Raw genomic sequence first — 23,475 nt, forward strand, 5'->3', positions numbered from 1 at the left:
TCTAGGCACTTTCAAATAAAAATTATGTAACATATCTAACAAGGTATATCACTCAGATATAACGTGCCTACATTTTCATCCAGAATTATTTGTGTTAGCTTTTTAAGATAGTCTTTTGTACTGGAGTCATCAGTAGTTTTCTTGGGCACAAAGGTATCAATGCCTTCGATCGTTTCTTCATGTGGTTTAAAACGAACATCGAGTTCCGTAATCACATGTTCAATAAAAGGGTAAAATACGCGTTGCCGGTAATATATTTCGGCAGTATTTCCAGGTTCACTGATGCGTTGGTTTTGCCTTCCAGTCGTTCTTGGAACAACTATGTCACTTGCAGATCTCTTTTGCCTGCTCGAAAAGGACTGAGAATTGACTTTCGTTCCGAATATTTTGCAAAGTGGTTTCTATTGTTTTTGCATAGCTGCAGGTACTGGTCAAGTCGACATTGACCTTCTGCACTGCTTTGTTTAGGTTTGCTTTATATGAAAAAACTTTCGTTTGCAGTTGGTATGCTGGAGTGGCGATATTACTACTAGTTGTATCTTGAAGTGTCTCAAGTGTTGTACATAATACAGCAAACATTTCTGCAAATCTTTCGACGGCCTCATTCTTTTGATCCACTACGTCTCACTTAGGGAGATAAGCGTCGAATGAGAAGAGTTAACATGTTCCGCAATTTTCTTCAGAAGGTTGTCTCGAAGTGGAGATGGTCGAAGAAGGTTTACTACATTTATTATAGTTCCGATAGAGTTCCGTATCACGGGTACCTCGCATGAACGCGAGATACGTATGCGCTAGAAATAAATTAAGACCGTGCGCCGCATAGTGTACGAACTGCGCCCTTGGTTATCTTTATGCAATTGTTGTTCTGGGGCCCTGTAACCGACCGCTCATCATTGCAGCGGCATCAAAGCCTTGCCAGTAAATTTATTCATATCCAAGTTATGAGATGCGTTATAATCGTTGCTGCTAGTGCTTGAGCTGAAACATGTACATGGATAAATTCAGGAAAATCCTCCCTGATGATCGAACCCCAAAAGAGATTTCTAACTTTTCCGTTTCATAATTATTTCGAACGTGACTAATCAAATACAAGCACGCGAAGTTTAAGCTCGGTTGATTCACGACGTCCGAAATTTTCAGTGTTAATTGTTGACTGCCCAAAGCGAAGCTACAAATCCGATTGGCTTCAGTCCGTGGCGCGCATAGTGATGACGCTTGGATAGGGTGCGAGAGAGGTGGAGGGGGGGGGGGGGCATGGGAGAGGGGGGCGGGGAAAGCAAACCCCAATTTAGGGCCCAGCTATCGTTTAGTGCATCACAACTCCATGGTTTGTAGCTGTCTCAACCAACTGCGCTGCGTGACTACTAACTTGTGGCACGGGGTTTCACAAAGAGGATATTCGGGTAATATTCGCGTTGTCTGCGTTTATCTGTCATCTTCTTAGCTCTTATAAGTCGACCGCAATATCAGCAACAACAAAACATATGATACGGATAGTCAATGATTCATTTTAGAAGCTGCGGAACTGCTACTGGCTGTTATAACATTACGAGAACTCACCTAAATAGCCATGGTCGTTAACAGTAGTGGGGCAGATAGCACTCGTCTCGGAGGTATGCTGGTTCGAATACTGGTTGTGGATGAAAGTTTCACTGCCAGTATATGGTCGCGTCGCTCAGGGCAGGAGAGGTTGTTGCTTGAAGTTTCTGATCACCACTCTTTCTATCAATGTACTGCGTTAAATTCCAAACCTCTTCGCAGGATGGGAACGCTAAACTCATTATTCGAGAAGAGTAGGATATGTGCCGACACCGGGTTTGAGTCTTCAACACAAATATAACACTATTCTATATACGCACCCATTACAGACACCTGCACCCTACAGATAACCACATGACACAACTCTGACATATCTGCAAGGAAGGATCTAACATGAACACTGCAGGATTACCCTTCCCGACAGGCGGCTAAATCCACCCCCTGTAATAACCCTGCCAACACTGCGATACTGCATCTGTATTTTGAATTATGATAAGTAGTGCATTCCTCCTTGTCTCGTTTAACAGAATAAATCCAACACCTCTGGAGGGAACCATACCCGAAAGAAAATCTACAACTTTTTATTTTACTATTGACTTTAAAGCAGCTGGAAACATTTAGGTCCTAGGACTAGTACTAGGCGGACATAGAGTCAAGAAATAGGTTACAACATGTAACAAGGGAAGAGTTGCCCCATTTTACTGGAATTCCAATGAGAAACAACGGTGAAATACTTCAGATACATTTGACGCTGAGTAGTGGCCTGCATCATGTGCCAGAGACAAAATATGAATCCCACATATAACAATACATTCTAAACTAAACTATTCGTTTAAATTATCACACAGTACGTCTGGTTCTGCCCTTCAATTTTGCAAAACATGTCCCGGCTATGCATGGACAATCCGCTCCCGAATAACCGGGAACTTCCTGTAATTTAGATCATGTGTTAACACAGCGAGTAAATGTTTGATCTAGTATCGATGAAGGTGACTGATTCTTAAGTAAACTTTTTCTTCGAAAATAAAGAGGACCTGGAACAATTCTGAAACCGTAACGGACAGTGCACTTTGCTTAAAATTGCTCTACGAATATACGGGGTGGTTATAATTAAACCTTCGCTGAGCCTATGTAGACGGGAAACCATTTACCATATGAGTATCCATCTTCACAAGAATGATGGTCAGACTGTGCTTAGCAGGATGTGCGTTGTCAGTAGCACTAGTGTCATGACGTGGCGTTAGGCTCGGGTAATGCTAAGGCAACGTAGCACTGAAACACGAGCAAAGAGAACTCCGGTCAGCATGTCTGGAGAACGCGAGCAGGACTTTACGCGAAAAGTTGCTTTATCAAAATAACAGCAATAGCGCCTCAGCTGTTCGCGACTTCCGTCGTATTAAAGAAAAACGGAGAGGTCCTCTTACCGCACCAGGATTGAAGAACATGATAGAATTTCGAATTGAATGTTGATTTGAGAATTGCTCCTGGGAGAGGCCTATGGTCGATTGTAGTTACTGTTGTCATTGCGGTCTTCAAGCATCATACGAGCAGTGTGACGACAGATGAATATTCCACGGTCCACAGTTAGAAAAGAGCCGAGAACAGTTGTGAAATGGCATCTCTGATGCGGTTACAGGCCATCGCGTAAGCAGTTCGTCGTCACAATGAGCAATGTTTGTGACCTGGGACGTAAACATGTGGAAATTGAATTGTATTTCTTTCAATGGTTTATTCGTTATTCCCCTTTCGACTGTCCTTACAATTGTTTCCACGTATTTTCATTGGTCTACGATCACTCATTTTTCATGACGGCACACTCAAGTAGAAAAGTTTAATTATAACCATTCTGCACCACTCTTTCAGTACAGTAATTAAGAGTATTAGTAACGAGAAAATCTCTTCACTGGCTAGATGAAAGGCGAAGGCACGGAAGGTTATTATAACGTTTATCCTGTCTTGGAAGCTACACTGCGTAACACAGTCCATAGTTTCGGACCTTCAGCTTATCAAAGAACAATTTTTCCGTTACTGTATTTTCATTCCTGTGTGTTTTTGTGCTACTGTAATTTGTAACTTACATGTAGCCCACTGAGTATTAATTATAATTTGGAAATTTCCTGTGTAGCAGATTTGATACTGAAGGAATTCGCAATTTTTCCAAGTGTGAATAAATATACTGTGATGATTCTGTTAGGAAAGTATTGTCATTCCTTATCAAAACACACTATTAACTTTTGACTGTAAATGTCCTATTAGCACGCCTTGAATTTTTGACTCCTTCGAACTGAATTCCTTCATGTAAACGATAGTGTCGGTTTTTCCAAAATTTCCGTTTTCATTGGTTCTCTAGTTACTCCCTGCGCGGCTTGTTTCGACAAATGGAAGCGTAGGACAGTACCTTTTCGGTATTTTCGTACTAAATATTATACGTTTATAGACAAATTTCAGAACTGAATTTTGGCTCTCTGCATTGACTGCGTTAGTGAGGGTGTAAAGTTTTCTGTTTTCCTATAGTAACTACTTGTTTCTTTCCCTACGTGTCCACGAAGTTAGCGGCTTGTTGTTATTCATCGCAGGCATGAGCGCTAGAATAACATTCCATTAATGTGCAGCAAATTTTGTGAGATCATCTACGCAACTAATAGTACTGGGGTGGAAGCAGGAGTAGCAAAAGTTTGAAAAATGTTTTGAGTTCAGTTTATTTGTGTATTAGTAACTGCAACAGAGAAAAGAACGTAGACTGTCATCCCGTAGGCGCAGATCCAGCCATCGGCCTGAAAAATCTGTCGTAATTCCTTTCACCTTTCCAGCTTAACAGGCGATTATTCGTATCTCTCCGATTAGACCATTATTACCACAAACTTAGTCCTGTTGTCCAGGAGTTCTGATTCTTGTTGATATCGTTGTCTACAAACCCGAGATTTAATAAAATGTTGTACTCATATTCCTACCTTATAAGACGACTAGTCTTACCTTAGAGGTAAATGTGACTTCGCACTATTCGGCTAAGCTGCTTGCTACTACACTATGGGAGGTGAAAATCTTACCAGAACAAGTGAGAAGAGGAGCCGGAAAAGAGCAAACTAACGTACGTTTAACTGGTGCACCTATGACTCTGAATATGGTTTTCAACCGTTTGTTTCAGTTTATTAATTGCTGTAACTCAATTTTTCTACTCACCACATTACTACATTGCGTCGTATTACAGAGGGAGTCAATAAGCTATAAAGCCTAAACGTAAGATTCTTTCCAAGTGAATGAATTACTGTGTGCCAGCCACTAACACAGTTATTCTTAGGCTATTTATCCAACTTTTATAGCAAACATTTCTAGGTGTAACAATGCACAGGAAAGTGAAGACATATTAGCATGTAATATCATCAATTACAAAAACCCACATATGAAAGCGAAAGAATTTTCTAATGGCTAGTCAAACAATGTTAGTGCTGTATATTTGACTTTTCCTTGCCTCAGAGATAAACTCATCGAATGGTACAGGTCATTACTAATTTTATGTTATATTTATATGACTGATGATGAGGTCGCATACTCCGAGGAGCGTAGGGAACGATGCGGGAAAACGGCACCGCCGTACTAGGCAAGGTCCTAGCGGAGGTGGTTTGCCATTGCCTTCCTCCGACTGTAATGGGGATGAATGATGATAATGAAGACGAAACAACAACACCCAGTCATCTCGATGCACGGAGAATCCCTGACCCTACCGGGATTCGAGCCCGGGACCCCGAGCGCAAGAAGGGAGATTGTGACCGCAAGACCACGAGCTGCAGACTTCATATGATTAAATATTCTTAATCTTCTTTAATTGATTGTTGACAACAAATTACATACTGTTGTACGGTGTACTATTGTCTAACATGTTCTGCGCAAAATGTAAAGCTTTTCACCTCATCTATCACAACGTTAACAAGGATGAGTCTCGCTGTACTGACCACGAAACATGGTGTCGTAGCAAAGAAGGTCCAAGTGTGAGAGAGCTCTGTCACCGTAGCTGGCTCTCTTATATTGCGATGACAGATGGCGCTCATAGTTGCTTCAGCATCCACGCACCACTGGATCCGCCGGATACTGTGCGACCTCTATCACTGTCTGACGAAAACTTGCAATTCTGTTGCTAATTTTTGGGGCAAAACAACTTAAATTTAAAATTGGGTGAAGGCCAATAACTTAAGGCTCAAAATAGGAATTTGAATTTTAAAAGGCAGAAGGCCTTATCCTAAAATTTCTTTTAATCAGGCTGAAGTCCCAAACAGTCTCACGCCTTAAGGGCAAAACAATTTTAATTTAAAGTCGGCTGGAAGCCATACATAAACAAACAACAAGGACAAATAAGAAAAGACAGCTCATCAAATGGCGCTCAGAAGATTTCAAGGGTTGGCCTGGAACTGAAACACTTAACTCTCGTTCAGGTGAGACAGGCAGTCGGCCCAACAATTCTGTATCCGACGTGAACCCAACCGACAAATTGTGAACGGACCAACCGACAGGATAACTTCCGCTCCACCCGACTAGCACACAATAGGCAGTTCAATGAAACAACGCAGAAGGTATCGTTGCCCACATCGAATTAAACATTCAGCTGTCAAACTACACGCCACGCTGGACAGTCACAACATGAGGAGCAAAATACACTGGCTGAATTTACGTCAACGGCCAGGGCAGGTAACCGGAACGTTAACGACCACACGGCAGAAGATTCCGCTGGTGCACTTCAGTTCAAAAATAATCAAGTTAACTCCAGAGGAGGGCGGCTAGAATTTCGCCAACTTTAAAACACATTTTGTTGCGCGCGGGAATGTCCCAACAGCCCACAACGAACTCAAACGGCACAATGCGAACAGTTGGGGCTGGCTGGAAGACTAACTAAACACTCAACTTCCGTGTCGGGGATCGGTGGGCCACCGACCTCGTAGCAGTGGGAACAGCCCCTCACACTCCGAGACGCGTGGACACCGCCAGCGGCCCACCCAAACACACACCACGGTGACTTCCTCGCTGCTCCACACCACGGCACAGCCAGAAACTATAAGCGCGAGGCCAAAAATAGTACAAGGGTGCGAATATCGATACACGCTGCTGCTACCACTCGCGGAGAGAGTGGATAACAGCATAGTCACGATAACCGCAGGAGACTAATCACAGAATAGCAACCAAGGTTTAATGTGAAGCATAACACGAGTCAGTCACGCCTCAATAATCTTGCCGTATTATATTTTAACTAAAGTTTAGTCTTGATCACAACACTTATGTCTCAATAACATAGGTGACCGATTTCGGTTATATTTATATAAACATCTTCAGACCCATGGCTTCCTTGGAGGATGGTAGGCGGAGCTCTCCTCGGCTGCTCCCGCGTCCGGCCACCCTGATTTATGTTTTCCGTGATTTCCCTAAATTGCTCCAGACAAATGCTGGGATGGTTCCTTTGAAAGGGCACGGCCGACTTCCATCCCCGTCCTCCCCTAATCCGATGAGACCGATGACCTGGCTGTTTAGTCTTGTGGTGTCACCGCCAGACACCACACTTGCTAGGTGGTAGCTTAAATCGGCCGCGGTCCATTTAGTACATGTCGGACCCGCGTGTCGCCACTGTGTGATCGCAGACCGAGTGCCACCACAAGGCAGGTCTCGAGATACGATAGAGCACTCGACCCCAGTTGTACGACGACTTTGCTAGCGACTACACTGCCGAAGCCTTTCTCTCATTTGCCGAGAGACAGTTAGAATAGCCTTCAGCAAAGTCCATGGCTACGACCTAGCAAGGCGCCATTAGCCTTACATAGTTTGATAGTTATCGTATGAAATGTCTCATCAAGAACGTTGTAAACCAACAAAGAATAAAAGTTAAGTATTCGAGGAGCTGCATACTTTTCTTATTAGCATTCAATACTTATCCTGTTCCAGAAATCACGCCAGTCGGCGTGTGTGTACGCGGGCCTTTCTTTCGGCTACCCGTCACTGTGGACTGGCTGCCTTGTCAGTCCACTACAGGTCTCTTCCCCCAAACAACCCAACCCCAACCCCCTCAGCTGCTACGAAGTCAACTGACTTCGTATCAGCTGAGGAGAGCTCCGCCTACCATCCTGCAAGGAAGCCACGGGTCTGAAGATGGTTACATAAATATAACCGAAACCGTTCATCTATGTTATTGAGACGTAAGTGTTGTGATCAAGACCGAACTTTAGTTAAAATATAATAATCTATTGATAACTGTATTCCAAAAATGTTTACCAAACTTGTAGACTCTTGCCGTATGGTACGGTGTTCCCTCTGTAGAGTCTAGACCCGCGAAAGAGAGTAACAGGTACAACAGAGCACCGCAGGGTGTCCGGCGCAGCGCTCCTTCCCTACCTTCAAAGCGGCGGACAGCCGGCAAGTACTCGCGGCCAAGAACAGGAGGCCCTTCTGCCGCCTGCCCGTCACCAAATTAAAATTTTCCCCCCGCGCCACTCAGCCCCAGCGCGGCCTCCCTCAGGCCGATAAAGCGCCCAGTAAGCCGCTCCGGTGTTTCCCTCCCCTCCGGCCCACCGCGAATCTGCTCCGGTGAAAATGAATACAGGCCAGCTACTGCGGAAGCAGCGCCGGGAGCAGGTGCGCTAAGTGGTGGGACGGCAACTTGTCTCATTAAGGGGCGCCCGACCGCAGCTGCCGCGTGACACCGTGCCGGAAGTTGGCTGCGGTGGGGCGTCTTCCGTCACGAGGTAAACACGCACACGTGCAGGCGCACCCACTCGCGACCACCCGCTGTCGCCTGGCGTGCGCGCGATGTACACTTGCGACGCGCGGCGCTGACAGTATCACCCATTTGACGAGCAGCATCGCGATGGTGTTTGCACTCCAACACAGTATTACTCAACGCAACGAGACGTTTACACATTCTTCACCTTTGTGTACCGTTTGGTTGCAATCAATGTGTAACTACTCGTATAGACCCAGTGTGCGATGTAATTGTCGTACGCCAACGAAACTTACGAGGGGAGGACACGACTTTGGGATCACAGATCTACTTCAGACTCTGTACACCTTTAATAGACCATTAAAAAACACAATGTGTAAGCAGCAAGGTGTAATACTCTGCCAATTCCGAGAAAATTGCAAGAGAAGTTTTGCGGGTCTATTATGTAACAGATGAACTCGTGCGTAGGTGCTGGGTGTTAGAGTTTATGGTGGCCAAGTGGTAAAAAAACAAAAATCTGAGTAAAGGAATCAACGATTAACTTCAAAAGAATGTCGGGTGACGTGCGCCCAGACCAAACGCAACGAACGATACCGAACTGGCAATATTATTTAATTTACATGACATTTGACAGGTAATACTGAAACACCCTGCTTAAATCCGCAGGACAGGACAGGTAGCTGTAATTGTGGAAAGCGGCCAAAAGGGGACTGTCAGTTACACTCAGACACTTATAACTTTATTTAGTTGTCCAAACAATACAGCAAAAATTATTGAACTTAGTTATCGGCTGAATAGGCCACACTATCTTATGCCTCAAGGCCACAACCACTTAAATTTAAGAACGACTGAAAGCCATTAACTTAAAATTCAGACTCAGAATATTTAGAAGACAGAAGGCCTCACGTAAGTAAGTTCTATAACTTGGCTAAAGGCCCAACAAATCTAACAGTAGAAAAGCAAACAAGTTTAAAGACGGATGAAGGCCCATGATTTAAGACTGCAGGAAAAATTAATTAAAAAAAACACACAAGGCAGAAGGCCCCACACAGTCTGATACTTGAAAGACAAGAACTTTATTTTAAAAACGGCTGAAGGCCGATTACTTAAAACAACTTAAATAATTTTTAGTAGGCACAAGGCCCAAAGCTTTATCTTTAAACAATATTTTACACGGGCTGAAGGCCCAAACAATCTAACATTTAACAAGTAAGGAATTTAAATTTTAAAGCGGCTGAAGGCCCATTATTGAAAACCACAACTACAATAAATTTTCAAAAGGCTGAATGCCCTAAGCATTATCCAAAAAATGTTTCAAATGACGCTGAAGGCCCAAAAAATGAAAGAGTTGACAAGTAAGGAACTTTCAATTTTAAAGTTGCTGAAGGCCCATTATTTAAATCCCAATTAAAAGCATATAAATTCAAACCATCGAATATAAGCCATTAAAATACACAATCAAACACCAATAAGAAAAGGCAGTACAGCCACCGCCGATCAGATGTTTCAGGGGGTAGGTCTGCACTTGAAATATTAACCTTCGCTTAGGGGAGACAGCTAGTAGGCCCAATTATATCTGATCCGTCGGCATAGAAAGAAGGATCCTTTATTGTATGATTATATGATAGCGGAACAAACACTGGTAGCAGTTACTTCTGTAAAATATCTGGGAGTATGCGTACGGAATGATTTGAAGTGGAATGATCATATAAAATTAATTGTTGGTAAGGCGGGTACCAGGTTGAGATTCATTGGGAGAGTGCTTAGAAAATGTAGTCCATCAACAAAGGAGGTGGCTTACAAAACACTCGTTCGACCTATACTTGAGTATTGCTCATCAGTGTGGGATCCGCACCAGGTCGGGTTGACGGAGGAGATAGAGAAGATCCAAAGAAGAGCGGCGCGTTTCGTCACCGGGTTATTTGGTAACCGTGATAGCGTTACGGAGATGTTTAATAAACTCAAGTGGCAGTCTCTGCAAGAGAGGCGCTCTGCATCGCGGTGTAGCTTGCTCGCCAGGTTTCGAGAGGGTGCGTTTCTGGATGAGGTATCGAATATATTGCTTCCCCCTACTTATACTTCCCGAGGAGATCACGAATGTAAAATTAGAGAGATTAGAGCGCGCACGGAGGCTTTCAGGCAGTCGTTCTTCCCGCGAATCATACGCGACTGGAACAGAAAAGGGAGGTAATGACAGTGGCACGTAAAGTGCCCTCCGCCACACACCGTTGGGTGGCTTGCGGAGTATCAATGTAGATGTAGATAGAACCCAACCAAGAGACAGCCAACGGACCCACCGGCAAGACGACTTGCTTTTCACCCTACCAGTACACAAGGGACTCAAAGCCAAAACGGAGGCGTAAGTCGCCCACAACCAAGTATCCATAAGCTGTCAAAACTACACACATGTGTTGCCAGCGACAACACGGTGAGGAAAGAACACCGTCTGAATTTTACGTCAGCAGCCAGGGCAGATAACCGGAACGCTAACGGCCACAAGGCAGAAAATTCCGCTGGTGCACTTGGACTCCAAATCACCAAAATACAGTTAAACTCCACCGGGTGGTGGCCAAAATTTCGCCGACTCGAACACTCACTGTTGCTTACGGTAACACCCCGAACAGCCAACCATGAAATCCAACGGCACAATGTGAACAGTCTGGCTTCGGTAATTAAATCACCACTCAACTTGATGTCCTGGGTCGGTGAGTCACGAACCTCGTAGCAATCGGAACAGGTCCTGTGGTGTCACCGCCAGACACCACACTTGCTAGGTGGTAGCCTTTAAATCGGCCGCGGTCCGTTAGTATACGTCGGACCCGCGTGTCGCCACTATCAGTGATTGCAGACCTAGCGCCGCCACACGGCAGGTCTAGAGAGACTTCCTAGCACTCGCCCCAGTTGTACAACCGACTTTGCTAGCGATGGTTCACTGACAAAATACGCTCTCATTTGCCGAGACGATAGTTTAGCATAGCCTTCAGCTACGTCATTTTCTACGACCTAGCAAGGCGCCATATTCAGTTACTATTGATGTTGATTATGTACCGTCATTAACGGATTAAAGTTAAGTATTCCACCAGCTACGACCGTTTTTCTAAATTCTAATTTCCTAGTCCTGTTCCAGACCTCACGCCAGCCTGCGTGAGCTAAAACGCGTGCCTTTCGGCCTCCTCTAGTAACACGGTGTTGGCTCTCCTGCCAACCAAAACAGGTCCCACGCACTCCGACTCTGCTTAGAGACCGCCAGTGGGCGCGGCCCACTGCGTCGCGTGGAGATTTCCTGGCTGATCCACACTATCCGACCGACTGGCACACATCAGTACGGAGACAGCACTAAAATAAGTGATCACTCGACCTTACAAGCTACAAACAGTTTCACGAACACTTGCACGAAGGACTAGACAATACTAAAGGCTGCAACTGTGCAATAACAAGGACGAATGACGAATCGACACACGCAGACAACCGATAAGCGTTAGCCGGCCAACATACACGCCGTGCGACAAGACGACCGACCGACGACCAACCAAGGTGGTCCGCACTCACGTGATATGTATCGGCAACCGTCGGTCGGGTCTTGGCTGTACGGACCCCACTGCAGCCGCGCCCCGACGTCGCGTCTTAAGTCAAACACTGCCAGGTCCGAACTGCGCTGCTAACGCCTCCCAACTCACTGGCAGATCCCAGCTAACTCCGAACACACGACTACTGGGAAGTAATAGCAGCCAGCAAAGATAATACCCCAGGGCATATGTCGATGAGCGCCGATGCTGCCGCTCATGGGCAGGAAACGCGGCAACTCAGTGACACCAGTAACTGAAATTAACATAACGATGTGGTAGTATAGTAAAAACAGGATGTCAAATGAGATAAGGCAAGAAAACGAGTCACGCACGGCTCAAATATAATTTAAAAAAAACACCTGTGTTTGCATGAAGATTTAGTGAACTTCATGTTATTTGAATACTTACTATTTTTATTTAAATTTAAGTATTATAACAAAGATGCTTTTAACCATCAACAAGTAAATGAAGGAGGCACGTTTTCCTGACAATATATGCCTGTCATGATTTGCGAAATCCCTTACACATGCAATACGTTAAGGTACCGGGAAATACACTCCTGGAAATGGAAAAAAGAACACATTGACACCGGTGTGTCAGACCCACCATACTTGCTCCGGACACTGCGAGAGGGCTGTACAAGCAATGATCACACGCACGGCACAGCGGACACACCAGGAACCGCGGTGTTGGCCGTCGAATGGCGCTTGCTGCGCAGCATTTGTGCACCGCCGCCGTCAGTGTCAGCCAGTTTGCCATGGCATACGGAGCTCCATCGCAGTCTTTAACACTGGTAGCATGCCGCGACAGCGTGGACGTGAACCGTATGTGCAGTTGATGGACTTTGAGCGAGGGCGTATAGTGGGCATGCGGGGGGCCGGGTGGACGTACCGCCGAATTGCTCAACACGTGGGGCGTGAGGTCTCCACAGTACATCGATGTTGTCGCCAGTGGTCGGCGGAAGGTGCACGTGCCCGTCGACCTGGGACCGGACCGCAGCGACGCACGGATGCACGCCAAGACCGTAGGATCCTACGCAGTGCCGTAGGGGACCGCACCGCCACTTCCCAGCAAATTAGGGACACTGTTGCTCCTGGGGTATCGGCGAGGACCATTCGCAACCGTCTCCATGAAGCTGGGCTACGGTCCCGCACACCGTTAGGCCGTCTTCCGCTCACGCCCCAACATCGTGCAGCCCGCCTCCAGTGGTGTCGCGACAGGCGTGAATGGAGGGACGAATGGAGACGTGTCGTCTTCAGCGATGAGAGTCGCTTCTGCCTTGGTGCCAATGATGGTCGTATGCGTGTTTGGCGCCGTGCAGGTGAGCGCCACAATCAGGACTGCATACGACCGAGGCACACAGGGCCAACACCCGGCATCATGGTGTGGGGAGCGATCTCCTACACTGGCCGTACACCACTGGTGATCGTCGAGGGGACACTGAATAGTGCACGGTACATCCAAACCGTCATCGAACCCATCGTTCTACCATTCCTAGACCGGCAAGGGAACTTGCTGTTCCAACAGGACAATGCACATCCGCATGTATCCCGTGACACCCAACGTGCTCTAGAAGGTGTAAGTCAACTACCCTGGCCAGCAAGATCTCCGGATCTGTCCCCAATTGAGCATGTTTGGGACTGGATGAAGCGTCGTCTCACGCGGTCTGCACGTCCAGCACGAACGCTGGTCAAACTGAGGCGCCAGGTGGAAATGGCATGGCAAGCCGTTCCACAGGACTACATCCAGCATCTCTACGATCGTCTCCATGGGAGAATAGCAGCCTGCATTGCTGCGAAAGGTGGATATACACTGTACTAGTGCCGACATTGTGCATGCTCTGTTGCCTGTGTCTATGCGCCTGTGGTTCTGTCAGTGTGATCATGTGATGTATCTGACCCCAGGAATGTGTCAATAAAGTTTCCCCTTTCTGGGACAATGAATTCACGGTGTTCTTATTTCAATTTCCAGGAGTGTACATTCCACCTCGACGCTTCGGGCTCCCACACGGAGGTAGGCCCCATTGAGCAGTTAACTTGCGTAGCAATGAGACATTGCGAATGTAGCAAGAACGAATAGTGATGTTGAAAATTTTTTGAATATCACAGAATTTTCACTTGACAACAAAAATTAATGTTCGAGCGGGAATAGAACCGTCGCCTCACACACGTTTGTGTTACAACGCTGTTAAGAGCAGGTTTTCCGACTCGCGAGCACCCGCTGTCGTCTGGTGCGCTACAACCTACGGTCCGGTATCTACACACTGATACATCAGTTACGTAATAGACGTGTAAAACTTCACTTGCAATTTTCTCGCAATTTCCAGGGTAGTGCACTTTACTACTTAGGCATTATGTTGAATTAATGACCTACTGAAGGTATGCAGAGTTTAAAATAGATCCGTGATTCCAACGTCCGGCCTCCCATAGCTAGCAGGTACGCTAATGCGGAACCGATTTATCCCGTAAAAAATTATTTCCAGTTTTGGCCCCCAGGCGCTGTCCACAATCTCATCGACATCTGGTGCTTTTATTTCACTAACTGTGTAAGCGGTGGTTGATTATTAAATCAACGTTATGCGTTTCTCACTTGTTTGACTTCTCCTGCAAACGTCCCGTTTCTAATCAATCACATATAAAAGCCTGTCTATTAATCTTTCTTGTGTTCACAGTGCCGAAATTGGAACTATAAGTAATTTTTCCCAGCATAAATCGGTTCCGCATTAACGCATCAGTTTTTTTTTGTCATCAGTCTACTGACTGGTTTGATGCGGCCCGCCACGAATTCCTTTCCTGTGCTAACCTCTTCATCTCAGAGTAGCACTTGCAACCTACGTCCTCAATTATTTGCTTGACGTATTCCAATCTCTGTCTATAGTTTTTGCCCTCTACAGCTCCCTCTAGTACCATGGAAGTCATTCCCTCATGTCTTAGCAGATGCCCTATCATCCTGTCCCTTCTCCTTATCAGTGTTTTCCACATGTTCCTTTCCTCTCCGATTCTGCATAGAACCTCCTCACTCCTTACCTTATCAGTCCACCTAATTTTCAACATGCTTCGATTCTCTTCTGTTCCGGGTTTCCCACAGTCCATGTTTCACTACCATACAATGCTGTATTCCAGACGTACATCCTCAGAAATTTCTTCCTCAAATTATGGCCGGTATTTGATATTAGTAGACTTCTCTTGGCCAGAAATGCCTTTTTTGCCATAGCGAGTAGAGCTACCAAATTTCGCTGTAATGCGATAATTACAGCCCACACTGGACCTCTGTGAGTGGCTGCACTGTAATTATAACCACCGGGTACTGAAGTACTAATTTGAGATTCGATAGTACATACGTCGCTTACTTATATTTTACCGAATGTATGGTATAAATATTTACATTCTGTTCATGAATTATGTGTTCATAGTTCTACTAAAATTTTATGTATCGGCTATAATGTATAACACAACTAGGCATCCACATCTCCACATAACTGTTAATCATGAAACAGAGATATGCCGGGCTTTGAAATCATATCGACTACAATAAAATTCTTACATTTTTAGTATATGACTGACAATTTTCCCACACAATCATGCATATATGACAGATACATGAACAAGTGTATGTAGTGTGATTTGTGTAAAAGTTACGAGGTATTTTCCGTTGCGCTTCTGGCCAGATGTGACATTTTAAAAACATAGTATTGCTATTTCTCTCGTAAGCGCTTTCACGCCTTGTACCTCATATTTTACGTTACTGTGAGTGACTATTAAGTTTTTTAACGGTATATCCATCGTAGTTGTTTTTTATGATGTGTTGTTATGTTTTTAAGAGGCAATTGGGAATGGGCAGAGGCCGAAATTGGTTGTGAAAATAAAATATTTTGAACACAGCTTGGTGGTATAATGTCCTTCTCCAAAAGCAAAATTAAAAAAATGTAATCCAGTTATAATCTTCCATTGTTTCTGCGTTATTTCCAAGTATACTTCCTCACATTCAGATTCTTAAACAAAATGTTCGCTGTAACAACCCGGTTTTTACTGTATGAGTCAATCAGTCTTTCTCCTTTATAGAACTTTTATCCATTATGGATGTGGAACACTGCGACTGTGACGAATAAACGTTTCCACGAATTACTTCAACTAGTCGTCTTGTATTTTATTATTCAATATTTATCTTCCATAATCGGTTTCGAATCTCGTCGCAGTTCATCATCAAAAGGAACTCATTCATCGTATATTTTCAGCATCGTTAGTGTCGTATAGATTTAGTTGGCTTGTGTGCATCAAGAACAAACCAACACATACTACTAACTCTATATGACCCGCATAATGCTACAAACATGCAATAAATATACACCATATGATGATGAAACGGGTAATGGAAAATAAAAATTTAATAATAAAACAAAAGGCGAGTGGCTTCAGTAATTTGTGGAAACCTTTCTCCTTTCTTATTCCTGCTGCCCATATTCTCCTATCATCCTTGCTTTTACTCCTTCCCCTACAACCGCGTTCCAGTCCCCCATGGCTATAAGAATTTCCATGCAGCTCTACATACCTATTACCCGTTCACTACATATATGCTTTCTATGTCTTTTCGTCATCTGCTTCAGTATGTATACGTGAACTACCGTTGTCGGCGTTGGTTCGCTGTCGTATCTGCCCTACTTTTCTATTCATAACGGATCCTAGCCAAGTTTTACCGATTTCTGCTGTTACTGATGATGTTAATCTATATTCATCTGACCAGAAATCCACATCTTCATTTCATTGACCCTCTCTGTATCAAGATTGAGTCTTAGCATTTCCCTTGTTTTGATTTCGTAGCTTCTACAGCACGGTCAAAGATCTCGCGTTTCGTGCCCCGACTCGTAGAACGTTAGTCAGTTGTCAGTTATTTACTCTTTTTCTGATGGTCACCTCCCCCTCGGCATTCGCCGCCCGGAGATCCAAGTGGGAGACTAATCCGGATCTTTTGCCAATGGATACATTGTCATTACACTTTTTCAGTTACAGGCCACATGTCTTGTGAATACACATAATATATCTTTAATGCAGTGGTTTCCAGTAACTTACGCATTCTCGTACCATTGATCAGTGCTAATTCTTCCGCTTTCTGGGGCAGTTTTATCATACAACGGGCAACGGAATGCCCTGAACCACTGTCCGCTTCCCCACCCTCTTTGACAGATCCATTGAGAGCTCTAAGTGACTGCTTATGCCAGAAATTTCGGGCACCATTGTTGATGCTTTTCATACAAAATTTAAGCACATACTGGGTTCCACCCTGGAACCCAAAACGTTTTCACTTCCAAGCAAAGACACTAAACCGGCATTGACATCCTCATACGTTGTTTGTAAAGCATACAGTGCTGGCCAATAAAATTTCAACACCAGGAAGGATGGCAATAACGAAACTTTATTGCTGTGCCTCTACAGTGTGTTAGGAAGACTAAATTATTAAATTTCTATGTTTTAAATTTTTTATTTTATTTTATTTTTACTGACTTTTTTCTTTTCTTGAGTCATCAGTCTTCTGACTGGTTTGATGTGGTCCGTCACGAAATCATCTCCTGCGCCAACTTCTTATTCTCAGAGTAGCATTGGCAATCTACGTCCTCAACTATTTCCTGGATGTACTCCAATATCTGTCTTCCTCTACAGTTTTTATCCTCTACAGCTCCCTCTAGTACCATGGACGTCAGTCCCTGATGTCTTAACAGACGTCTTAACGTACTGTCCATTCTCCTTGTCAGTGTTTTCCACACGTTCTTTCCTCTCCGATTCTGCGCAGAACCTCCTCATTCCTTACCTCACCAGCCAAACAAGTTTTCTACATTCGTCTGTAGTGCCACACATCAAATGCATCGATTTTCTTCTGTTCTGGTTTTCCCACAGTCCATGGTTCACTACCATGCAATGCTGTACTCCAGACTACATTTCCAGAAATTTCTTCCTGATATCAAGGCCTATGTTTGATACCAGTAGGCTTCCCTTGGCCAGGAATGCCCTTTTTGCCATTTGTAGTCTGCTTTTGATGTCCTCATTGTTCCATCCATCATAGGCTATTTTACTGCCCTGGTAGCAGAATTCCTTAACTTCATCTACCTCGTAACTATCAATCATGATGTTAAATTCCTAGCTAATCTCATTTCAGCTGCTTCTCATTACTTTCGTCTTTCTTCGATTTACTCTCAGTTGATATTTTGTACTCATTACATTGTTCATTCCATTCAGCAGATCACGTAATTCTTCTTCACTTTCACTCAGGATATGAATAAGATCAGCGATTCTTATCATTGAAATCTTTCACCATCAATTTTAGTTACATCTTTGAAACACTTTTTATTATCGTCACTGATTCTTCGATGCGCAGATTGAACAGTAGCGGCGACAGACCGAATCCCTCTCATACACCCTTTTTAATCTGCTCACTTCGTTCGTCGTCTCCCACTCTTGTTGTTCCTACTTGGTTCTTGAACATATTGCACATTACTAGTTTCCCCTATAGATTACCCCTATTATTCTTAGTATTTCGAACATCTTGCACCATTTTACATTGTAGAACGCTTTTTACAGATAGACAAATCCTGTAAACGTGTCTTGAGTTTTCTTCAGTCTTGCTTTCATTATCATCCGCAACGTCAGAATTGCTTCTCTGGTGCCTTTACCTCTCCTAAAGCCAAACATCGTCATTCAATAGATTTTCTGATTTCTTTTCCATTCTTCTGTGTATTATTTATGTCTGGAAGTTTGATGCATGAGTTGTTAAGCTGACTGTGCGATAATTATGGCACTTTTGGGCTCTTGAAATCTTCGGAATTGTGTGGATGATGTTTCTCCGAAAGTGTGATGTACATAGCCATACTCATACAGTCTACACACCAACGTCAAAAGTCGTTTTGTTGCCAGTTTCCACAATGATTTTAGAAATTCCGATGGAATGTTATCTGCATTATTTTATTTGAAGTTTGGCAAAGATTTTTTTGAATTGTGATTCTAACACCGGATTCGCTGTCTCTTCTTTTTCGACTCGTATTTTTTCTTCTGTCATGTCATCAGACAGGTCCTAGCTCCTCCCACTCATAGAGGCCTTGAACGTGCTTTTTCCACCTATCCGCTCTCTCCTCTTCATTTAACAGTGGAATTCCCACTGCACTCTTAATGTTACTGCCCTTGTATTTGATGTGGCCGAAGGCTGTTTTGAGTTTTCTATATGGTGAATCAGTCCTCCTAGTAGGTATTTCTCTTTCTATTTCCTCACTGTTTTCTTGCAGTTATTTCGCCGTAGCTTCTATGAACTTCATAACCATCTGTATCTCTGTATTCCTCAATTTCCCTGCGCATTTTTGCATTTCCTTCTTTCGCCGAACAGTTAAAGTATTTCTTATGTTATCAATGATTTATTCGCAGTTATGTTACTTGTACCGACATTTTTCTTTGCAACTTGTCCCTTTTTAGAGATGTTCATTCTCCTTCAACTGAACTTCCTGCTCAGCTATTCACTATTGCGGTATCTGTAGACCTCTCAGTTCCTCAGCACCTCCATCTTCCACCTTTTTGCGCATTGATTCTTCGTCACTTGTCTCTTAAACTTCATCCTGCTATTCACCATTACTAAAATCTGATCTCAGCCGATATCTGCTGCTAGTAAGCCTTACAGTCGAGTATCTGATATCCGTATCTGCTAGAAAATGATGTAATGTAACTGGAATCTTCCAGTATCTGCTGGCCTCCTCTTGCGATTTTGGAAGAGTGTTCGCTATTATTAACTGATATTTAATGTAGATATCAATTAGTCTTCCTCCTCTCTCGTTCCTACAACCGAACCCATGCTCCCTCGTAGTCCTTTGTCCTACTCCTTCCCATACAGTCGCATCCAAATTCCCCATGGTTACCATGGTTATTAGATATGCATCTCCATTACGTACTGGTTTACCCACTCAAATCCTCACATATTTTCTCTGTCTCTTCACCTTCAGCTTGCGACGTCACCATGTACACCTGCAATATCGTTATCGGTGTTGGCTTGCTGTCGATTCTGATGAGAACAACTCTGTCATTAAACTAATCAACACTAATTCACTGCCTTTCTATTCCTAACGAAATCTATTCCTGTTATACCATTTTTGGCTGCTGTTGATGTTACCCAATACTCATCTGATCAGAAATCGTTGTCTTCTTTCCATTTCTCTTCACTGAACCCAAATGTATCTTTATTGAGCCTTAGTATTTCCTTTTTCAGATTTTCTAGTTTCATTACAACTTTCCACGCCACGGCTCGTAGAACTTTATCCTTTCGTTGGTTATTCAATCTTTTCCTCGTCGTCACATTCCCATTGACAGTCCCCTCCCAGAGATCCGATTGGGGAACTAGTCCTATATCTTTTGGCAGTGGAGAGATCATCATGACACTTTTTCAATCAAAGGTCACATTTACTGTGGATACATGTAATCTGTCTTTAATGCAGTGGGTTCCATTGCCTTCTGCATCCTTATGCCGTTGGTGATTGCCGATTCTTCGGCATTTTGGGGGCAGTTTTTCACCCCAAGTGCAAGAGAGTGCCCTGAAACTCTTCGTTCGCCTTCCATGACAAGGCCGTGAGCAGAAAGATTGTGCCTTTTTATGCCGGAGGTCTTCGGCCGCCAATGCCGATGATTTTTTTCACATTTAAGCGGCGGCGTGGTTCGAAAGTGGGACCGAGGACGTTCTGATTAGTAATCAAAGACGTTACACGTAGACGACATGTCTTTGTGATTTTTAGAAATAAAGAGTGTGAAATTTAGTACAATGATCGCTACACCGACATTAACTTCCCTCGCCGTCGAGTCAGTCTGAGGTCGTATGACAGATACTGGTATGCCGTTCTATGGCGCTTCAGTCCGTGTCAGAGCGGTTGAGTGGTGGCGCGTCAGTCTCTCGGCAATTGATGGGTAAACTTTTCAGTCGGTACGAGATAAGGAGAAGGCGCTGGCTAGCACAATAAGACTATATATAGTGGTAGGTCAGGTCAGCACGGGCAACATGCTATCTTCAGTTGCCTTGTTAAGGGGAGTTAGAACGGAAAATTTTTTTTCACCTTTTCGGATTTTTATCTCATAAAATTTGCAATTTTCCGAATAAAATGATATACATATCACTTATAAACTCACATGGGAAGTATTTTATTCATTTTTTTAAATATGCTCTGCACCGGTTGAAAATGTTAAAATTTTTATGTGCATTACTTCAAGATCTCTTAAAACTGGTAATTTTTTGTGGATTGCTATGTTATAAAGGTTAACAGTGTTGGTCATGTCCAGAAGAGGATGGGCACCAGGTTGAGGAAGCTGAAACAAAGTTTGAGAGACAAGAAACTTTCTGACGGTAAAAGTATAAGAGGCAGGCTGACAGACAGATTGACTGCTGAAGTACAGTACTATTATGGGATCGCCATTAGAACTGATACTGAGGATTGGTTGAAAATGAAGTAGGCAGTATGGGCTATCTTCTTCCACAGACTGTCAACCGACGAAAAACCAGTACCACCTTTGCCCTCCTGGGCCTGATTCGTGGTGCAATTAACGCATTGCCCAGTACCCAAACAGTTCATACAGCCATAGGCATTCCATGCCGCAGCAGTGACGGATATCATAAATCCTATTTACAGAGACCTGGCAAATCTTGAATTACTGAAGAAGAGTCTGCATGGTCAGACTCAAAATCACAATGAGTCGCTCAGTAATCTTATATGGACTCGCTTACCAAAAGTGTTTTTGTTGGAATGAAGACACTAAAGTGGGAGGTCAATGATGCTGTTATTGCTTTTAATGATGGCAATATTGGGAGGGTGAAAGTGCTACAGCATATAGGAATTAATCCGGGAGGAAACTGCATCAGACAACTTGAACAGATTGACAAGCTTCGCATTGATAAAGCAGAGTATGCAGTACAGTTGGCCACTAAGGAGTCCAGAAAGAAGGAAAGAAGTAAAGACGTGGAAAAAAATCAAGAGGATGATATGCAGTATGATGCAGGGTGCTTCTGAGTGACTACAAATAAAAAATTAAGCATATATTAAATGAGTTACAGTCTCTTGAAATTTTAGAAGCTGTTCCTGAATATATACATTTTCTGTTGCATTTTCCCTAAACATCAGATACCACTTCGAGTAGGGTATTCAAATATTCTGGGAGTAATAACATACATATCCTGAGTCTACTGAACTAAAAGAATAGCATAATAATATGTATAGTTAAAATTATTTAGGATAACGTAAAAAAGTACACAAAATTTTAACCATATAATTAATAAATAGTATTTCTGAAAGCAGTGGATGAAATGCTATTATTGTAGTTCAGTAGACTCAGAACATACAGTTTAATGTCCTATAAAAGTTTCATGTCAATGGTTACAGTGGTTCCCGAAATACGGGGAAGCCAAATCACTAAATTTAACATTGTCAGGATACTCCCCTTAAATGGTGTCAAAGTGACCTCGAATACAGCACACAGCCACTGGTTGCCATGTCAGTGAAAGCGACAAAACTGATGCTCGTAACATCCAGTCCTGCTGGTCCAGATGTCGTCGAACTAATCGTTACCTGTGTTTCTAGCAACAACTGACTGAAGAGGGCTGTGCGATCCTGTACGGCCGTGTGGACAGTCTGTTTGTCCTCCCCGGGCCATTTACACCCTGCATGACCTTGAACTCTGCTGAATCCATAGATTTCATATTCAGAAGACTGCTGTGCGGCCACGACTAACGCGAGCAGCAGTATGGCGGACCGATAAACCTTGGTATCGATAGTCTGCGATCTCCCGCTGACGAATGACGACACATGCTGGTAGACATTTCTCCTTCTTAAAGATATTCTAATAAAACGTGCTAAGTGATTCAGGCGGTCTTATTCTGCATTATAATTCAATGATCACAGTTCCTAGAAACATACAGGGCGTTAGAGATATAAATGTGATAATTGGTACCTCCACTTCAATACTTTAGTCGTTGTTTCCCTGCGTCTAACAGTCTTGCTACAGACACAGCACACAAGTCACTGTCTGATGTTTTCTACACCGTAGTAACTGCACCACCAAGCGAACAACACCTGTCGGTATGGACTAGCCATTTCGCGTATACACTTCAGCTCCTTACCTGCTGCCCAAGGGTAACAATCATTAATGTCGGAAAGAATAGACAGAACACTGAATCCGCAGCTCTGATATATATTATATAAAGTGGTGGTGCAAGGAGGAAACACAAAGGGGACGGACGGAATTGATGACGGCAGCTGAATTGGGACTCCATGTGGGGTCAGCGGCAACGATTGAAAATTTGACTCGGGCAGTGGCATCAAGACGCAGTGTTTAACGTAGTTCCGCAGACTATCTCGGTATCTCCCCCGGCCTACCCACACTCCCACCTAACATTCCCTGTCCATGTCCCTTTCGTTCGTTTTCTGCGATTCCCGCAGAAGGTTGAACATGATTATGCATTCGCACTGAAGGTGGTCGATTAATAGCCCACCGAGACGGATCAGTTGTATGAATACATGGTGCCTGTTCATTCGGACATGGCTAGCGTTAGCATCTTTTATTAGTAATCATAGGGTCCTCAGTCCCACGCTACGTACTCGCCACAGCTTAAATTCTGAATAAAAGTCATCAGCATTGACGGCCGGTAACATCCGACATACGAAGCCACCCC

The sequence above is a fragment of the Schistocerca serialis genome, chromosome 2, assembly GCF_023864345.2.
Source record: "Schistocerca serialis cubense isolate TAMUIC-IGC-003099 chromosome 2, iqSchSeri2.2, whole genome shotgun sequence".
NCBI classification, from domain to species: Eukaryota; Metazoa; Arthropoda; class Insecta; order Orthoptera; family Acrididae; genus Schistocerca; species Schistocerca serialis.